The 22,397-nt window shown below is 37.1% G+C and overlaps 2 pseudogenes; one reads left to right on the top strand and one right to left on the bottom strand.

Annotated features, from left to right (window-relative positions):
* The window catches only part of LOC149184264 (glucan endo-1,3-beta-glucosidase-like), a 294,066-nt pseudogene extending 290,681 nt beyond the window's left edge, over positions 1 to 3,385 (bottom strand).
* A 22-nt stretch (positions 3,386 to 3,407) lies between these two features.
* LOC149184263 (FRIGIDA-like protein 3) lies at positions 3,408 to 20,938 on the top strand (annotated as a pseudogene).
* Positions 20,939 to 22,397: the final 1,459 nt, after the last annotated feature.

The raw sequence follows: 22,397 nt of genomic DNA, 5'->3' as shown, positions 1-22,397 counted from the left end.
GAGGTATATGTTCAGAGTTAAATGGAATCTTTTTCATACACCAGAAAGTAAGGGGAAGTTTTTAGACGAGATTTAGGTGTAACACGGTCATCCCATATAGCATTCACCAAAGAATTATCACAGTTCCTTTGTTTAGAGTAAATAATTTTCTTGATAATGTGGATCATATTTTTGTTGGTTGACTTATCAAGATCATTACCCTTTCGATAATAGTTAGATGAATGTTTCAATAAAATGCCATTCTCTAACTAAAAATCATAAAGTTTAAGCAACCAGAAATAAGTTATTATAAAAAATAAGTGATATAGGAATGTTGAACTTGGTGATGATATTTTGTTTGAGGAAATTGACAACCTCCTATTTATTCACTTGTATGAGAGGAACTGCTTTTGTCCATGAAGTGAAATAGCTTGTAGCAATTTCAATATATCGGTGTTGCTTTGATGAGTGTGGAAAGATTTCACCAATGGTATCCAATCCCCATTGTTGAAATGGCTCTTCTACAAGAATTGGATGCAATGGGGTAGCTAACTTTCTATCACAACTAGCACATTTCTGACACGCTAGAAACTTATGGGAATAAGCATCAACATCCTTGAAAGGTGTGGGTCAATGGTAACTAGCCCACTTGACTTTGTACACAATAGTATCACCCCGATAATGTCCACTAGTTGGTTTGTCGTGAAGGTCTCGTAATACCCTATCTAAATCAAGTACTTCCAGACATTACAGTAGGACCCCAATATGTTTCTTCCTAAACAACACTCCATGTACCAGTTGATACGATAAAGGTTTAAGTCAAATAACCCCCTTTTTTATGCAGCTGATAAGTGTGAGAAAAAGGTACTCTTAGATCTGCTACATATGTGCACAATTTGAGGGTCAAATGCAGGTCTGGCTGGGTTGTTTTGGCTAAAAGGGTCTCGTATCAGCTCTCTCTTTCTCATTCCCTTTCAACCCGCTCACATTCTCATAACCTCTATATCTCTATTTTTCCTCCAAAACCCAGTTTAAACCCTTCGAAATCCAATAAAGCCCCTTTTTAGCCCCAGTCCTTAAGCACGAAGCTCAAACTTCCATAAGACCCGACCATATAACTTGGCACTTTCACGTCTTATCGCAATCGGAACTTTCAATGTGGCAAGGATTTGCAACTTGTGATCTGCGACGGGCGCGATGACAGGTTAGGCCATTTTGTAATGTAGCGGCGGGTCCGCATTCGTTGCTCTCATGTCTCTCAAAACTTGGGATTTAGTTAAACTACCTGAAGGAAAACAACCCATAGGATGCAAATGGTTGTATAAGCCTAAATTTAAAGCAGATGGGAGCATAGATAAATATAAAGCTAAGCTGGTTGCAAAGGGGCATTCGCAACAAGAAGGTATAGATTATGATGAAACATTTTCCCCTGTAGCTAAACTAAACACAATCAAAATGATAATTGCTTTAGCTACCAAACACCATTGGATGATTCACCAACTAGATGTTAAATATGCATTTTTAAATGGGGACTTAAAAGAAGAAGTCTACTTAGTGCAACCTCAGGGGCTTGTCAAATAGGGTGAAGAAAATTTAGTTTGCAGGTTGAAGAAAGCATTGTATGGACTAAAACACACACCCAGGTCATGGTTTGACAAAATTGATTCATTTTTCCTACAACATGGTTATAAAAGAAGCAAAAATTACCCTAATCTTTATACCGTGTTTGATAAAGAGGGAAAGATTGTTTTGATTTCTTTATATGTAGATGATCTAATCATTACAAGGAATGTTGATAATCTCATTAAATAAATCAAGGAGAAGATGTCACAAGTCTTTGAGATGAAATACCTTGGAGAGATACATTATTGTTTGGGTTTGGAAGTCTAGCGAGATTCTTGACAAAGTTTTTTGTCACAGAGTAAGTATGTCAGTAGCTTACTGGAAAAGTTCTGAATGGATGAGTGCAAATATGCAATAGTACCTTTACATCAGAATTTAAAACTTCATAATGATTATGGATCTAAGGAGGTAGATGTGACTTTGTATAGATAGCTGGTTGGGAGTCTAATCTACTCGACTACAACTAGGCCAGATTTTGCTTATGCAGTCAGTGCATTGAGCCAATTTATGTCAAATCCCCTTGAGAGCCATTGGATTGCAGCAAAAGGTGTTTTAAGGTATCTCCAGGGAACCTTGGATTTTGGTATTGTTTATTTTAATTCATGTGATGTTATATTGACAGGTTTTTCAAACTCCAATTGGGCTTGAAATGTAAATGACAGACAATCCATAACAGTCTATGCATTTAACATTGGATCTGAGGTCATTACATGGAGCAGTAAAAAGCATATACACAATATCCTTGTCTTCTACGGAAGCTGAATATCAAGTTATGTGTGTAGCAACATGAGAAGCAGTTTGGCTGAGGAGACTTCTCCTTGATGCTAGAGAAGAAGAGAAGTTTGCAACAGTGATCAAATGCGACAACCAGAGCTCCATCAAACTTACAAATAATCCAGTATTTCATAAGAACACAAAGCATATCGATACCCAGTTTCATTTTGTGAGGGAAAAAGTTCAGTCAAAATAAATCAATATTGAGTATTGTAATAGTTGTGACAATGTTGTTGATATTTTTACCAAACCTCTTGGTATAGTCAAGTTTGAGTTGTTTAGGGAAGTGTTAGGCATATGTGTGAATCCATTTCTCCATTAAGGGGGAATGTTGAGATTAATGAAGAAATGTCTTAATGGAGTGGTGGTTAAAACCAAACCTTAGATTAGGAGTTTGTTCATGTTTTCTAGGGTGTTGTTTCAACTTACCTAATTGTGTGTAAATTATATATATTTCTCATGTAATGAATGTAATGCAGAGCGTGTTCTACACAGGCAGTCTCCAGGTCATGTTCCACACCTGTTAGCTACTCATGATTGATTCAATAAATTTGATTCTTATATTTTTTACAGTTAACCCAACCATTTGCTGAGTCCTAGTTGGAAGATTTGGCCTCTAATTCGTTGTTACCGACTCCCACTATCATATCGATACCAGAATTCGTGAAACCTTTCAGTAGATCTTTGTTTGCTTGGAAAATCCTAATTTTCCCAATGTTGTTGGAGTTCATCAGAGTTACCACCTCGTCTGGAGATGGAAGATTGTCTGCGTCCATGCCATAGTTCACTCCTATTTTATCACCATCTGCACACCGAATTCAATTAAATCAGTTTAATAGAGCAACAATGTTGAATTTAAATCTTGGAATAACAATTTATTGTATGAAGCATGTATCAAAGTAGGGAGGAAAATAATGCAAAGTAATGTTAATTTACCTGTGAGAACTGAACAATAGAAGGTCACACATCCAATAAGGATGACTTTGGATTGGTTTTTAAAGGTTGCCATTTTCCTCGAAGGAAATAAGAGAATGGAGAAATGTATGCGAGGGCTTTCAGTTTATAAGGAGCTCGATTGGTCTCTGCATTGATTGAAAATTTAGAATTGATAGGCCAATGAGGATGACGTGTCATATGGTATTATCTGTGTCTTACCAGCGTTGTTAATTTGACTCAGTGTTGATTATTTGATTTAGAAACGTAACCTTATATCCACATATGTACAATAAGGAGAGAGGGGGGCACATTTATTCTTCGAGAAATGAAATATCTTCAATTGTTTCTGCTTACTTTTCTTCATTAATTTGTCAATTTCTCCATATTTTCCAGGAAACACCAATTATCCCAGGGAATTCTTGAAATACCGTTGACTTTTCACAAAGGAAAAGAAGTGCTCGAGCATGCTTGTTGATGAGTGTTTTCCATAAAGGTTGTATAGGAGCTGAGTTGGTTGCAATTTTTTGTTGATGTTTTGTGATAGGGCCCCTTGTAAAAATGCATGAAAGAGTGGTCCAAATTATTTGGCTATGTTGGGGCCTCTAATAAGTTGTGGCTTGCTAAATAGGGATTTGGGGCTTCTTAGCTTGTAAGGGCCAATAAGAGCATTTTTGGAGGTTGGGAGCTCCAACTAAATAGAGAGATGGGGCTTTCTACTTGGTAGGGACTACAAAATGTATTTATGGAGATTAGGGCCTCCTACAAATTGTGACTTGTTAAAGAGGAGTTGGGGTTCCTTGCTGGTAGGGTCAAAAAATTCACAGATAGGGAGTGGGGATTCCTAGTTAGTAGGGGATAACAAAAACATTTCTAGACATTGGGGCCTCCTGTGATAGCCCCTTGTTAATCCCTCCCTCATTGTAAATTTTTATAACAATTTTATTTTAATGACAACATACCTGAGCATTGGAGGACAAATTCTAGAGTTTGGGGAAGGAGAATCCCTCGGATTAGAAGGATCTTGACTTGTTTTATCACAACCAAAGGGGGCTTGCAGGTATGCCATAAATGGGTTGGTTAAATCAAATTAATTTAGTAAAAGAAGAGGATAGAGAGTCCATACTCTCCTTGCATTAAATAATTGGGTAAAAGATGGAAAAAATTAAAAGAAAGAGGATGGGGTGCGTTGGCGGGAATGATAGGCCAAGTCAACCAATAGGAAGAGGAAGAGGAGGCTAACATAATAGCATTACCATGATCAATAGAAGGGAGAACCATCATAGCTGAGAGTAGGAGGAGGGGTAAAATGCATGGAGTCATAACTAAATAGTGGAGTAGAACCATGGGAATATTCTAGTGTTTGAGAGATACTCAGGGGGATGCTAGAAAAGGGAAGGTGTTGAAAGAAAGAACTATATAAAGGGTAGAATATATAGAATGAGAGAAAATGAAGGGAAAATTTGAGTGCAACAGAGAAGGATTACTAAATGTTTAGGCACTGCTACAGGAAATGAACAGAAAAGAAGTCATTCGATTGATCATTGGAACATTTGAAGAACATATCTTAGGTTAGGGAAGTAATCTTTGGATTCCCTTATTGAATGAAGGATGGAGATGGTTTAATATCTGGATTTCCTTGACAGCTAAGGTGGAGGTCTATCTCTTAGATTCTTAGCACGAAGATTTTTGAAGCTTCCTTGCTTGTTTCATGGTTTCTTAGAATCTATTCTGAATTCCCAGACATGGGTGGAACCATTTTGTATACTCATTGATCTAGGTCTGGGTGTGAAGAAGGACCTTCCCAAGACCTTTTACTTTCGTGATGTGTTAAAATTTCTTTTAAAGGAACATTAAGGAATCCATTTGTATACTGTAAAGATGAGGAACATAACAATCATCAGCACATGAAAACAAAAGCCGTTGATAACGGAGTTCGTCCAGGAGGGACTACATCTCCGAGCCCCGGTGTCAAGATGGTGTAGGCCACTGCATTATGTGTTGTCAGTAAAGATGATGTACACAGAGATGATGCCTCAATCATACAAGGAAGAATGCCCTCACGCAAGAGTCGCTCTAATAGATGTTCCACAACTAGAACTCTCATTCAAAAGACTCCTATCAGTATGACACAAAACAAACATGATGCGCATCCTGCCAACATGGCACAAAAGGGATGTTCAAGCAAAACACATGCATGATGAAAACCAAAGTATCCCAAGAACATGCAACAAGAGATCTCAAAACATAACACAAAGAGTTATGATAGAAAGTACATCATATGAAAGATTCCGCATAACATGAAGCAAGGAATTGTGACAACATGAAATAACAAGATCCTGCATCAATCATCAATCATGGATCTATACAACATAACGCAGAAAGAAGAAGTACATGAACACATCATATACCTCACCACCAAGGGCCACCTGAAGTAAAGGTTGTCAAAGGGTTGAAGTTTGCTGAAACATCGATCTCACATCATTGATCGCAAGAAGAAGAATATTCGCACATGAAGATGGACATCTACACTGGAACTTAAAAAAGTGAATGAAAGAAAAAATAATAGAAATACAAATCTGAATAGACCATCAGATTTGTGGCATCAAGTAGTGCTGAAACGACTATCCAAAATCTGAATTCTAAGAATTTGAAAATTTGGAGCTCAAGGAATCTTTAGATTCCCTCGGGATTCCTCAAAGATTATGTTTCAGGGATGAGTTGAAAATCCGCTGCTTAGATGTCAAATCTAATTTCACCATTAGGATCCCTATGAAAAACCATGAAAAACAAGTATAAACTTGACCATATTCTAACAAAGTGAAATTTTACTTCCTTGGGAAAATTTCATGGCTCATGGTTCTGCTCCCTGTTTTAGCGGAAATCATGGTTCCACGTGCATTCTGGAAATCACTGAAAGATGCAGAACTCAGATTGAAAAATGGATAGCACCATCATGTTTGTGGCGACGAGAAGTGTAAAATCCATATAAAATTTGTCAATTTCTGAGAAGTTGAAAATTTTGCCATCCTGCAAAATTCATAGTTCTTGCGTTAAAAAATTATTAAACTGCCTCGATTTGCATGCTAGCGCCTGTCTCGAAATTTGTGCAGCCCTCCTCCTTCCATCTCTGCTAAAAATATGATTTTATATAAATTCATGGGCAGATTTACCAAAAAATCTGTTTGGTGTAATGGTAATACTTAGGAATTGGTTGGGGTAGGACAGGAGGTCAAATCCTGTATCCTCTAATTTTACCATATCATTTTAACAAGACCCCAGTTCCAACCATATCCCAAAATATAACACATAGGGGAGGGAAACTATTACCTGTGCGCCCTCCCCTCCACCTGGCCTACGAGCACGTGGACACCATGCAACATTGTACGACACGCGTCCAGCTTGCACTGCCACATGTTGTGCAACGTGTCAGGCCATAATACTGCGTTTTCCAACCTTCCACCCACTCGTTTCCACCTATTTTCCGCGATATGTGGTTTGCCTGTGGGTTTTCTGTTCGAGCCTGGTGTTTGTTCAAAGCCCTCCGCTGACGATGGCGCGGGAAGGCTCCATTACCTATGCGCTTTGTCCCCCATGGTTGAGCTAATGTCCGCCATTGTTTGCTTGCATGAATCCATGGTTGGAACATGGTTTCTGTTGTTCTTGTGCTTTTCCGCCTGCAATTGTTGTTCAGTCTAGACTGTCGGTGGTTTAGGGTTTTCTGTGTGGTTGTTTAATTCGCAGTCTTTGTCGTTTAGGGAGGAGCCAATACCAATTTCAGCCAATTCGAGGTCGAAGGTGGAATTTACAGGTAATTGTAGGTTTTGCTGGTTTTTGTGTGGTTTTTTTGGTTTTTTTTTCTCCATTTGCTAATTTCCCACTTGTTGCATGTGTGGAAGGTGTGGAGAGCACTGGAGAAGGTCTGCCGAAGGTATGGCGAGCTCTAGACTTGGACATGGCTTCTATCCAGTAGGATTTTAATCCTACCAGCCATTTCTGATGTGTTTTTCAACACCTCACCTTGTTTATTGGAATTTTTGTTAAATTTGCAGACAGGTTTTGGGTTTTGTGGAATTTTTGTTAAATTTGCATACAGGTTTTGGGTTTTGTTTTGAGGGTTTAGGGTTTTAGGGTTTTGTTTGTGTTTGCCCACTTCAAAGAATAGAAAGGGAAGTTTGCATGTTGGGCCATTCAAATAGAGGGAGAAATAAAAAGTTTCCTCAACTTGTTTCGGGCTTCCCTAATTGCCTTTCCTAGGGAGCAACTTCTAGAAGAGGCAGAAATCTTTTGTACAATATATTTAAAAGTAGCCATACTAAAGCTTCCTTTTGGCAGTGTTTCACAAGAGGTGAGGGGGTAATTCTATCATTACAACATGATATCTACTAATCTACACATGTTACGATCTGTTTACAGTTTCAATTATGTGGTCAGCAGATATCGTACGTTCTGGAATATGGTTGGCATATAAATTTGCCAAGATTGGAAGCAAGAAACTACATCGAGGTTTTTGGACAGGACCCCATTTATTTGTAGGTCCATGATTTCATGATGTAACAACATTTTTTATTTGCAAAGATACGAATACCATAGATCCACTTATGTTTAGAGAAATCTAAGCCCTTTTTAGATCTGGATGAAAATATATATGTTATTGGATATATAAACAAACACAGTTAGGTCATTTGAGCTTGTCTTGCCAATTAAGCCATGGGATTTTGTTGCTTTTCTGACCTGTATCACTAAAAATTTGTCTTAATAATTTAGCTTCCTGTAAATTTTTCAATCAATGTTTTTGACATTTGTTTGTTTCCACGATGCCAAATATGAAGACTCAAAAGGTTTTAGAACTTGCAAAATTGGAGTTCAATATGTTTCACTCTTTACAACATCAAGAGTTAAAGCTTATCTCTCGGTAATGTGATGAATTATGTCGTCTGATAATACCTGCTTAGCACACAATCTAGGATATGCGTGGTCAACTGTAAAATAATGACCTTACCTAGGCATCGTAAGGATATTGTGACTATTCGTATTGATTGATAGCCATCTCACAACAATGGACTGAGCATAATGAAGAAATTTATTGTTGGAAAGTGCATTGGTTTCTTAACCATTTCCTTACTGTTCTTTTTGGGTTGAACATTGTGAGATATGGGCAATCGGTTGCCTTCATAAAAGTTCTTATTTGTTGCGTAGACAATATTATTGTCTGGATGGCATAGCAATGTTGCAGATTCATATAGCAATGAGATACTTTAAATGTGTGTCTTGGGTTTTGTGCAACAATCCTTGCATAGAGATGGCACATTACTAATCTGCAGTGTAAGGGAGGTGCAATTATGTAGGAGTGTAGAGGATGCATACTTGTGTTAACATGAATATGCAAATCTTAGTATCTTTCGTGTGTTTCCACCTTCAGTTAAGTCCATTCTGCAGGTTGTTCAGATTTAGCAATTCCGGTTTTTCTTTTGTTACTGTTTAGTTTGGCTTTAAGTTTAGTTCAGTTTTGAGGGTGCATGCATGGTCCGTTTTTCAAATAGCGTACATCCTTAGGCTATCGAAGGTGCTTTTATGGGAGTTGTCTATTTCTTGATGAAAGCTTAGTTCTATAGGAGGCACCAGCAAATTTGCCTGATCTGTAGTTATCCATGGAGCTAGGGTGTACTAGGTGTTCTGAGTAGGGTTAGGGTTTGACACAGTGAAACCAAGTTCTTATTGCACGTGTTTAGAGACATTATTTTACCTTATTCTGTTATCTGAGAAAGGAAATGTAGGGTGCGCCACTGTGTTGGTTAGTGAGTTTTGGTTTTGAGCTATTGTTGTGTATTAACTTCTTTCTGTATTCAATAGAAGATGGATGTGTTTGAGAGTTAAGATATTTTACAAAAGTATGTGCTTGTAGGTAAGCTTAATTAGATCTAGGTTATTCTTTCAAAGTTGAAAAACTGCTTACAGTGGCCTGCTTTCTATGATCCTTGTTGACTGCAATGAATAATTAGATCTGAAGCATATTGCTACTGTGACTTAATAAATACCATAAGACAATAATAATAAGCCTAAGACCATTGTACATTGACCATAAGAGGCTAATAAAGTCATATTTTTTTCTGTTGGTGACTTTCCAAGTGTTTTTCTAAGGTCTGGTATATGTTTTCTGATATCTGAAATATGCTTTTTGAGATCTAGTGTACTTGTTTCAGTAGGAAGAAATCAATTTGCTAAGGTTTAATATCCATAAGAAATCACTTATCAGTCTTGGGAGAATCATTTTGAAGCTAATGGTGAAGTATTAAGTGATTTATTTTGTGAATATTGTTCATCTTTGCAGTGGAAAAAGAAGCCCCAAGACATAATATGAATTGACATAACAATTTCAAAAGGGGAATAACTATCTAAGTTATCATTGTAGCATCTTTTGTGGACTGATATTATCTCTCTTAAATATTTTAGAGGTTGGTGTATTTTTTGATCCATTGGTTTCAGGTCTAACTATTATGTTTGCATCCATTGGGTGGCAGACTTCATTGGTTTCTCTTTTTGTCTTTCTTATTTGAGCATTGCATGTTTGCATCTCATCTCATTGCAAAACATTACATTGACATTATGATTTGTATTTTTCATATAACACAACATGTTCTAGCTAGTCTTCGGGAATATTGACTCTTGCATAATATATCCTTCCTATACTTATCATCATTCCTTACAAAATTGTTGCATTATTGAAGTAGAGAAGGAATCTTATAGAAGTCAAATCTAAAATTAACATAAAGGTGACTTTTTTGCATGGTTTTTAGTTTCTAAATTAGCTACTTTCAGTTGAGGGTTGCTAACATTTACTTTTCGTTCCACACCATCATCTTGGAGATAGGCTTGTGGATGTGAATGAACTTAGTAAGCATGTCGATTAATGATTTTGAGATTGTGTGGGTGTGGATGATTGCTTCAGCTTTCCTCATCATTTGAAAAAATTGATAGATCCCAAGCAGTTCAGTAGGTATTTGTCCTCTTTAATCTGTCTTTTGTTGGGGCAGAAGTCAAATTATAGTAAGGGACCTAGCAGGATATGAGACATGGAACCTAACTAGATGGTTTCTTCTTGTTGATGATTATTTCCTCATCATCTAAAAGAAATGCTAGATCTGAAACATTTCAGGCATCGTCCTACTCTCAGGCATCGTCACCCTTAGCTTCCTTTCCAGTTTCCCTTCATGTTGTTGCAATGGACCATGCCACTATACAGGTGTATGAAGGATCACATCGACACATCCTCCCTCTCATTCTCTTAGCTCTAGATGTTGTAGGTAAGCTTACTTAGATCTAGGTTATTCTTTCAAAGTTGAAAAACTGCTTACAATGGCATGCTTTCTATGATCCTTGTTGACTACAATGAATAATTAGATCTGAAGCATATTGTTACTGTGACTTAATAAATACCATAAGAAAATAATAATAAGCCTAAGACCATTTCACATTGACCATAAGAGGTTAATAAAGTCATATGTTTTTCTGTTGGTGACCTTCCAAGTGTTTTTCTAAGGTCTGGTATATGTTTTCTGATATCTGAAATATGCTTTTCGAGATCTGGTGTACTTGTTTCAATAAGAAGAAATCAATTTGCTAAGGTTTAATATCCATAAGAAATCACTTATCAGTCTTGGGAGCATCATTTTGAAGCTAATGGTGAAGTATTAATTGATTTATTTTGTGAAATATTGTTCATATTTGCAGTGGAAAAAGAAGCCCCAAGACATAATATGAATTGACATAACAATTTCAAAAGGGGAATAAGTATCTAAGTTATCATTGTAGCATCTTTTGTGGATTGATATCATCTCTCTTAAATATTTCAGAGGTGTGTGTATTTTTTGAGCCATTGGTTTCAGGTCTAACTATTATGTTTGCATCCATTGGGTGGCAGACTTCATTGGTTTCTGTTTTTGTCTTTCTAGGTACTAGCATTTCTTCCACTGTAATAAATAGCCTTTCAATGTTAATAATCATTTTTTTATAAACATTTGTGCTTAGCTCGCAAATAAAACTGCTTTACAACCAACCAAGCTGTTATTGGCTTTTCAATGTAGTGAATGCATAGAACCATAATGTTGTTAGCCTTTCAAAGCAATAAAACAACCTAGGTTGTAAGCCAGAATGTTTCTGTGACAAGAAAAAGACACAATCCATCCAAAATCCACATCATAATGTGATTACAACCAAAAACATATGACACCCCTATTCTTTAGGACCTTGAGAATCTTGTAAGATTTCTACATTATAATAGACTATATATGTTCCTTCTAAAATGGATTTTGGCTACAATGTATCACACATTATGAAATAAAACAACCTAGGTTGTAAGCCAAAATGTTTCTGTGACAAGAAAAAGATACAATCCATCCAAAATCCACATCATAATGTGGTTACAACCAAAAACATATGACACCCCTATTCTTTATGGCCCTGAGAATCTTGAGTGCCAAAACTCCCCGAGTTACCTTCTTGAGCCAGGTAGGTTGGGCTACCTGTCAAGGGTTGATTAGGAAATGGTTGATTGTTGCCATATGATTGACTCTAATTTGCAGCTTCCAACCATGGAGGTATTGAGTACCCATACCTCACATTTGCACTATTGACCCCTGCATTAAGTGGAGGTGTGTAATGAGCATATATAGAATTGACACCAACTCTGGTAGGAATAAGGCAAGTGGGTAAACCCTCAGTTTGATAGTGAGGCACTTGAATGTTTATGAGATCTTGGAATAATGGTGTATTATCTACAATGGAGTCCAATGAGTTTGAAATAATCCTGGTTTCATCAACTATTCTTGTATCATTGTCAACCATATTGATCATCCCTTGTTCCTTTTCAAGCATTTGTTGTGTCTTTCATTTTTGCTTTTCCTGTCTTGCCATTTGCTTTTGTTGGTCCTTAACTTGCCTTGCTTTATCTCTTTCAATCCTTTCATCTGCTCGACGTTGTGTTACAACAAACCTAGCTGCCTTCTTCTCCTTGACTAGATCCTTCTTTTTCTATTTTAATTCTTGCATTTCAAATTTATTTTTTTCAGACTCAACTAACAGGTTTATATAGTCCTCTGAGGTCAGTAACTGTGAGCTTCGGCCCAGACGAAGACTACCCGGTGCACCTTTATTTTTTTTCATTGATACTCTCTCTACTGGTAGCTTTAGGAACCGTCCAAGTGTCTTCTCCACCCCTCCCACCTGCATGTCATTGCTTGGTACTTCCCTTTCAGTATCTGTTGGAACTAATTGAACTATATCATTATCTTCATTTGATGCCTCATTATGTCCTTCATCTTCTTCCATTGATCTATTGTCCACAAAAAAAATGAACAATTTCACTGTTCAATTCTGCTGGTTGTGAGGGCATGTTCATGCTTTCTTCATTGGTTACTAAGACACTATGTGCATTCATATTGATCATTGCTTCTACTAGCCATGAAGGTGGGGTTACTTGGCTTGGCAATGTCAATTGGTCATTGTCAACTGCATGTTCAACAATATCATTAACAATATCAGCAACAGGAATTTCATGTTCTTGAGTTGGTGGAACGATCTCCATGTTACTGCGAATTTGTTCATTGTTATATTATGTTTCACATACAGTTTCATCGTCTTCGGCATATAAGTGTCCTTGAGACAGGGAAATCATATTACCAACTGCAACAACATCATCTTGGTCATCTACTTCTTGCACTTCAACACCTGTTTGGACATTCCCTTCTTCCTGACCATCCACATGAAACGCTTGGCTACAACCAGTATCATGCATAAGAGCATCATAGTTCAATGGCCAGATTCTTGTCCTCCTAAAGCCAGCCTTGATATTTGATGGTGGCAAAGCCCTTTTAAAAGATTTACTTGCAAGCTCTGCTAGCTCAAACCTTTTCACCTCAACCCCTGGATTCTTTGCCATCCATGCAGCGCGCTCCGACCTGAAATAGTTCTTGAAAGGGCCAAACACACTAACATCAAGGGGTTGCAGTCTGTGAGTGGTATGAGCTGGCAATGTCAACAGGTCAATGCCTAAATTGTTTGCTTCCTCAATTGCTTGTACAACCATGTGGCTCCCATGGCCATCTAATATCAAAAGGTGTCTGTTATTAGGTGAGATGCCACCTGGTACCGATGCAGCAAAGTGAAAAGGCCAACTTAGAAACAGTTCTTTAGTCATCCATGCATGGGGATGTGCATCGATGCATGCACCTGGTTCACAGTTCTGTATATAGTTTTTCAGTTGATTTTTACTTTTGAATAGATAAAATCCTAGGATTGAAGTACCAATTGCATTGACACAACATAAAATAGTTATCCACTCCCTGCGCTTGGGCAAAATCTTTGGCACATTTCGGCTCTCTCTCTTGGCAATTACCTGCATGCCACAATTCCTCCCTGCCTATAAACCTGTTTCATCACAGTTCCATATATGGTCTGCTCCATAAGAATGTTTATCGTAAGCACTAGAAAGTGTGTCATAGAACTTTTGCACAACTGCAGGGCGCAAATTTAATGCTCTATCTCTGTCAAGGCCCTCAGCAGTACGCAATACAATTTCTGGATGCCTTTTTTTAAACCCAAACCACCATGATTAACCAGGAAACCCATCTTTGAATGGGTTTGGCCTCCCTTGACAGATTTGAGCAACTGTTGATTTGAGTTGTATCAACTCTAGCCCATGTCCCAGTTGGGCCATCTCTTTACACCACTCAACCACTTTGGCCTCCTCCTCCTCAGTCATAACTGTAAGAGGCCCTCTACGTTTTGTATGAGTCAGTCCATTTATCCAATAATGTATTGACGAGGGAGGAATACCATTTTTTTGCAGATGCCCGAACTGAGTATCCATGAAACTCTATGTCGTCAATTGCAACTAACATTTGTTCTTTTGTCCATCCTCTTATAGCACTGATATTTTTAGTTGAGCTTGCCCCTTGGACTGTTGTTGATGGTGGTTTTGTGGCTGATGGTGTGTTAACATCAGCTGCTATCACATGGTCATCCTCAACAATGTGCCCGGGTGCATTGTTGGCATTGACATCAGCTTCCTGTCATCATCAGACGATGTGCATCGCAGCTGCGCACCCCATGTCACTCTCCTGCCACTTCTCCTTGTACGAGCAGAGTAACTTCCTTTTGCCATAGATGCAAAAACCAGTAAAATTATTGCATGCATTTAGACATTAGAATATTTGTAAATTATGCTTTATTACTTCTGCAAAAATACTTTTCCTTTATTACAGGAAATTACCAACATGTATGTTACAGGAAATCGAATTGCATTACTTCGTAGTCTCTCAATTGCCTGCCTGTTCATCAGTTTAGCAACTTTAATATGGATTCAAGTAGGACTCTATGATAGTTGTTTCAAATATCAGTTTCCATTTTTTTTGCTGTTTGGCATTGCCAAAAATGTCTCAGTACTGCAACTTCTCCATTGCAGTCCATCGCCACCATTCCAGGCATTCATTTGTTTTCATAATGAGAGTAAATGTTTAACTTTCATAGGGCAATGTAAAAATTTTGCAAATGTCATTCCAAGTAAATCCATAGTTCATCAAGTTAGCAACTTTTATATGGATTCAAGTAGGATTCTATGATAGTTGTTTCAAATATCATTTTCCATTTTTTTTTGTTGTTTGGCATTGCCAAAAATGTCTCAGTACTGCAACTTCTCTGTAGAGGTATGTCATGGGTTCGATCCTTTATACTTGTTTTCATGTAGCTCCAATGTTGGTAAATCATTATGTTTTTTTGTGATGTTTTTTTTTTAAATCTGATGCTGGTATTACCAATCTATACCCTGATTAGGGCGAGTCAAGTCATCTACTTCATATCTTTGAAGTTTGACATGTGAATTTTCAAGAGTTGATGGAATGAGTGCTTAGAAATGATCAAGTTTTATCTTTTTTAGTAATGAGTTTTATTCATTCATCTTTTGTTTGGTCGGATGTTGTTCGGAGAAGCAGACCCGATTGTCCCTAGGGACTTATTTCGGTTTAGATGTAGGTTTCTGAGAGCGAGGTTTTTTGTCAAAATCACCTGGATTTTTTCCCCTGCCTCTCTTCTTTATTTGGTGGGGGAGACTAGAACGATATTGGAACCCTTGGGGATGGCTTGATACTCTGTCTATCCCATTAAGGGTTCAGTGGTGAAGTGGGATTTTGTTTTTGTAATGGAGATGAAATTGTTTTGTGTTTCTGATGTTGTTTCTTGTTAATGTGGCTTAGATTCATTTGAAATGTTGTTTTTTGCATGTATTAATAGCCTTACAATGGATCGAGGGTTTTGATACATAGCCTAAGTGTTTTTGCTTTAAACCCTTATAAATATATCTTTTCCAGATAACTGGCAAAGTCCATAATTCTGTGTCGTAACTCTTCATGGTTTTCATGGAATCTGTATGTTGTGTAGGCTGACAATGCCAAAATCTCGGAAGTGATGAAAACCAGGATAACTGTCAAGTAGTTTATCAATGTTTTGTTTTCCTCCTTTGACCATCTCAAAGCATGATTCCTTTGAGCCCATATCTCACTATAAAACACAACAAAGATAATGGTCCATGCCAATACCACAATGATTTTTGATACCATACTCATTCAAATTAGTGAAGTCTCTTTTGACGCTAGACTGTATTGTATTCTAGCATCAAGCAATGACTACTAAAAACATAGGCTTACCTATGTAATGAAGGCACTAAAGAGCCCTGTTGATGTGTCTCTAGTTTATGATAAATTATAATCAAGATTGTTTGCTCTTGTTCTCATCATTGTTGCCACATGGTTATTAAATAAAATTTTGAATTTATTTTTGCTACAGTAGCACGGAACTCTTTTGAACCGCGTCCCTATTATCTTCAAGAAAACCAAGAAAAACCTCCCTCGGAATATTTAGTTACTCAGAATATTTAGTATGGCCAGACAGATCATGTAAGAACTCTGATAAATGAAAACAAAACTGTAAGATCATGTAAGAACTATGATAAATGAAAACAATGAAAACAGAACTGTAAGAACAATTACTTTCAATCGTTGTTTGTGAAACCATCCAGGTATCCTTCTAGCAGTTACAGATCATGTAAGAAATCTGATAAATGAAAACAAAACTGTAAGAAGAATGAGTTGTAATTCATATAACTAACCTGGATATATTGGCAACTGTTTTGTGATGTTGTCTTCAAGTTTGCTGAATGGTTTGAAAGCATAAGATGCAACTTCAACAGTGGGTGGACTTCTTTTATAGTTTTGGGCACTTGAATTTAATTGGTGGACATGGATGCACATGGATTGCAATGGCTTCATTTTGAATGTGTGGTCTGGATTTAATTTGATGTGATCTAATGGTTGAGAATTGGTTATTTGTTGATCCATGTGCTTTGATCTGTTTTATTGAAAAATAGAGTGAGTTGGGTGTCATTTATTGCAGTTATTGGGTCTGGGTGTCATTTATTGCACAAAGTGGGTTTAAATGTTATTGGGTTGGGTGTCATTTATTGAACATAGGGTGTTTATTTGTTGAACAACACAGCAGTTATGCCTGACATACATTCCCTTTTGTTATGTGTAGGTAGGCAGGTTTATTTGGGATGCAAAGCTGCAGTTCTGATGAGTGGGGGTTGAAGTGGCTGCTGCTTTGTACTTCTGGGATAGACCATTTTGGAAACCTTTATGGTTTTCGCTGTTTTTTAGTTGGGTCAATATAGTTTTCAGTTTTAACTAGTAAAATACTATTTATTGACAATTGTAGGACCAGTCAATGTATGGGAAAATTTTGGACATAAATAAATACCTATTTATACTTAATGTTATTTATTTTCGTTTAAATATTGGTTTCAAAAGTCTCAATTTAAGGTACTTTGGTAGGACTAGTACTATATCAATCACTGGTCCTGTACAACATTAGAAATCTCTCCCCTATATATATTTTTTACCATTGATGGAGGCGGGCCCGTACCTCACGGGACCACACCCATCATTTCCCAATGATCCGCATTAAATTCGGTGTTGTACTGGTTCACGTGGGCAGTTTGGTTTATGGTGGTATACGTGGTGAATTTGGGTGGCGGGACCACATACGTGGCCACCTTATCCAAGCCCCACCGCTGTGGTCAACATTCCGTAGTTAGGCTGTATCTCATATGCAACCAAGTTTTATTATATGCAACGGTTTGGTTTAATCCACGGTTTTTGGGGTGGATTAATATATTAAGGTTTTGTTTAACCGCCGTTGGTTCCATATTTCCATCATATGGTATTTACTAGCATTTGCACCAAATGTTGCAAAGGAAACGCCGTAAGGCATAAATTGAGGAACAATTCCGACATGGGAATGGGAAAATGTACATAAGATGCAGATATGTAGCATAAATGAGATTCTAAAGATGTATAAATTGAATTTTATTTAGGGTGCCTAAGTCTATATTTTTTTTAATTATTGAATTAATATTGCATATAAATCTCATAAAATTCAACAAACTTATAATTGAGGGCTCTGATCTCTAAGTTTGACTTTGGGTCATTAACATGGTAATGCACTGTCTCAACCACTAAACCACATAACAACAAACAAAAGACTACAAAATGTTACGATCATTACTAAAGTAAACCCAATGACTCTACACACAATAATTTATTCTTTACTCAAAGAGAATATTTCTTAACCATATCCACAAAAAGATTGCAAGGTGCAAAGCATTATGCAGAATAGAATCTATGTTATTATAACTTGTAAGTTGTAGCATTGTTCCAACCAATAAAACTATCTTCACATTTTGGAAGATCAAATGGAAATAAGTTTTGAAGAATTCAATAAAAAACGTCCAAGATCATTGGATCACATGATTAATGGTACCCTGTCCTATGAATCTAATATTTTTATGCACTTACAATTAAGGGAGAAAACAAGGTCCAAACAATGTATACCACAGGGACCAATAAATAGTATATTTGAAAATCCTTACTAGGATCAGAAAAAACAACATTACTTCTCCTTAAATCCTTCACAATCAAATTATACAATTGTTGTACAACACAAGGCCCATGCTGTTGTCAATAGTTCTGATTGAGAATGCGACCAGATTCCTTCAATCTCATACAGTGATTAATGCACCAATTATACAATTGTTGTACAACACAAGACTCATGCTGTTGTCAATCAAGCAATAGTTCTGATCGAGAATGCGCCAGATTCCTTCAATCTCATATAGTGATTAATGCACCAAACACAGGTGTACTAGTTGCAACGACTTTTATATCATTTTACTGATGTTGTCATGTCAAAATCAATGTGATACAATTAAGTCACCTTTAAGAAGAACCTCATTGCAATTTCTATACAAGGATGTCTGTCTTATCATTACTCATTCTAATTTCACCTCTTTTATTGTCAGACTTCACGAATTAGCCTCCAAATGCTTGCTTCATCCACAGACCAGTCAATTACCTTTTATAAATATTTTGTTTGAGCATTGGAACTCAATAACATTTACAAAATTATAAAATTTTTATCTCCAATCAATTTCTTTTCTTTTCTTTTTCTTTTTCTGATTTCCACTTATTATTGTTATATAAATATCTAAACTCATTTTATAATACTTTAAAAATAGAAATTTTCAGATATTATAATCCCTAAATCCTTTCTTCCCATTCTTAATGACTTTTGCAATTGGAAATAGGGCTTTGCAATGAGGTTCCCTCTGCATTAAACTCTGCAACTGACCCACCACGGTTAGTGTTAGAGTCCTTGGAGGGGTTTTATTCTCTTGAACAAAAGTCAAGTGACAAGAAAGAGTCTGGGCTCCCGGCTCTACGCCGGGCCTGTACATTATTACTGGAATCTCTTGTACCTGTTTTGGCAGATCCTATTTTGGGTGTTGAACATCCAGTTCTGCCCTTAAATATAAAGGAGCAAGCCAAAAGTATTGCACATGAATGGAAGTCGAAGATAAACCTTGAAGGAGATGTTGCCAATGGCAATTTGTTAGAGGCCCAGGCCTTCTTGCAACTTCTAGCTACTTTTGGAATTGCGTCAGAGTTTGATAAAGATGACTTATGCAAGCTTGTTCTTGCAGTTGCACGGTGCAGGCAGACACCTGAACTCTGTCGTTCCCTTGGACTTGAATAAAAAATTCCAGGTTGGTTGGCTGGTGTTATGTAATGTTAGCCTCAGTGGCTAGGCTGGCAAAATTTCCATCCATTTTGGTAGATAGGGTTTTTGTTGTTTTTCTGGCATTCATGGCTAGCTTGGTTTTTTTGAGGGACTGGTGGATTTTATCAGTATACTTGGTTGTGGCTGATTGAGTTGAAGATAAATTTTGGTAATCCTGGCTGTAGTAAACCTTCCCAACGTTTTTTTTTTAGTCCAGTGAATGGGTTTCTAAGTTGACGGGGTTGGTAGTCTTTTCTTTAGATCTCAACATTTCATATGCAAGGCAGATACTGAGTGGCCTCTACTAGGTAGACATCTTTTTATGAGGTAGAAAGTTGTATGTAAGTTATTTTGTTGATATTAATAAAGGCACTTGAAGATGATTAGCTATGGTAAAGTGTCATAAGGCCTTTCATGAGTGGGGAACTGTTTACTTACGAAAATGGTCTCAAGCTGACATAGCTGTTATCTTTATTGACAAATCCGTTGAAGTTGTCTGTATTGTTTTTTCTTTCACAGTAAACTGTCTTTTGGTATTTCAAATGTTTGTGACATATTCAGATTAACTGAAAATTTTGTGACAATTTCATGCAGATGTTGTAGAAACCCTGGTCAATAGGGGAAAACAAATTGAGGCAGTCAACTTTGCTCATGCATTTGGGTTGACAGAGAAGTTTGCACATGTTCCTTTGTTGAAGGAATATCTGAAAGATGCTAAGAAAGCTTCTCAAGCAAGTTTAAAAAGCGGGAATAACTCTATTGTTGCACAAGTACGATTGTATTACTGTTATACAAAATGTCTTGTTATGTGATGATCATTTTGGCTTAGTATTGTTGGTTATATCAGAAGTTCCTTTTTTGACCGATATTTTTATTTGGTGCTACAGAATGAAGTAAATACAAAAGAGCTTTAGTTTACAGAGCTGTTATAAAGTGCATTGAGGAGCACAAACTTGAATCGCAGTTCTCACCAGATCCTCTTCAAAAGCATGTAGCTCAGCTAGAGAAAGCTAAGGCTGACAGAAAAAGGTCTGCAGGTGCTATTAAGTCTCAACCTAAGCGTCCTCGTGCTAATGGAGGAAATGCTGGTGTATATATGCCTCCATTAAGTGCAGATGAAAGAACTCCGACTCTTTATGCTTCTTCCAATGGTGCAGACAAAAGCTTTTATAGGTCTTTGGATAGAGTACAATATTCTGGTGCAGCTCCAGGTGTTACATCCTACAACCTACAGGGCCAAAATGCATATGACAGATCAAACCAAGGATTATATGGAGTAGGCTATGGTGTTGGAAATAGGACTCCAGTCTCGCTCTCAAGGCCATATATGTATCCATCAGATAACATGGGACCTTCGTTGTTGGGTTTCGGTTCTTACAATTCCTCTACTAATTACAGCAACCATCACTTTGGCAGTAGACTGCCTTCCCCTCCTCCAGCTTATCAGTCTTCTTTTATACATTAGGTAGGTACAGCAAGCAAGTTCTGATCTTATCAGGCCCCATAAAACCTTTTCTATTGGATGTGGCTAGTAGTAAGCACTTAGCTTTGAAGAGGTTTTTTGACTTTGTTTCTGTAAATCTAAAAGATTGGCAAGGTTCATTTGGCAGCTTTTCACAATTTTCAGTGGTGTTTTCTTCTATTAAGGAATCTTCTATTAAGGAATTTTATTTTTGTATGGTATTGAGTGCTTCATCACTTTCCCAGGTTACTATATACTGTAGTGTTTACAGTTCAAAGATGATTCTATGCATAATTTTGGTATTTTTTTATTTGTTTGACAAATCAGAGAGGATCAATCTGTCTCTTTGTGGAAGATTAAAATTTGGTGAATAATATATCATTTGTGATCTTGTTCGGAGCTCATAACACAAGACTTTCAATTGCATTTGTATGTCGAGGGCTTGTCTTGTGCTGAATATGATTTAATTGTCCACTTGCACCTTACCTCATTGGTACCTGTTTACTCTACGCCTATGAAACGAATCAGATTTTAATTTTATTAGTCCAATTGTAAGGCTATTTTTGAAACTAGACCCTGCCCCTCTTAAGCTGGACCCTGCCCCTCTTAAGCTGCTGCATGATTTAAATCCCCCTTTTTGAGCAGAAATGATTTGTAGTACTAGTGGTATAGTTGTTATACCCTGCATTAATATTTTTGTGTTCTCTATAACGAGGACAAAGCACATTGGAGTTATATGTCCCATCTAGAACTAGCAATTGTCTCAAAAGGTACAAAGAGAGGCCGATAGGATTATTAAATTAGAATTGTTGAATTTCTCTAGAAGAGATGTTGGTTCAAGCCTACAAGGAGCAAAGAGATTTGATGTTTGGAGTTCTATGCTTTTTAGACACCATATTTCTTTAAATACAACTTAATTTTAGAAAAGTTCAACCCCAATGCAGTTCTGCCATGCAGACATACACTTAAATCGCTATTGGGCTTATGATATTGACAAATTCAAAGTAAACTAGTATACAAGAGAATGTACCAAGCTAAACCACAAGTTACACATCTTCAGACCTAAAAAAGTACATAACAATGGTTTGGCATATCAATAGCGATATCATAATTGCTTTTCCTTCCACATACATACAATTGCTCCAAAGGCAAGGACAAGAAAATTTTCAGCTCTAGTGAGCACCAGTGGGTCACCAAAACGAGTGACCACTAATGGCTTTCACATTTATACAAGGAATTGGCAAGGGACTTTACATGGACTCCACTCAACTTCAGACACAGCGTCAGCCAATATGGAGAGTGATTGAAATTGAACATAGCTAAGTAGTGCCATTGGCTCACAGTAATACACCAAGTATAAAATATTGAAGCTTTTACAGAAGCAAGGAGTAAGAAAAATTATGAAGCTCAGAGAAGTAGATTTAAATCAATCAAAGCTTGTTGAACAGCTATAATGTCCATA

Source organism: Pinus tabuliformis, chromosome 3_2 (genome assembly GCF_031772625.1).
Source record: "Pinus tabuliformis cultivar Carrire ecotype Pingquan chromosome 3_2, CPIR1, whole genome shotgun sequence".
NCBI lineage: Eukaryota > Viridiplantae > Streptophyta > Pinopsida > Pinales > Pinaceae > Pinus > Pinus tabuliformis.
Note: the sequence above shows the minus strand (reverse complement) of the source record. Positions and strands in the feature narration are given on the sequence as shown.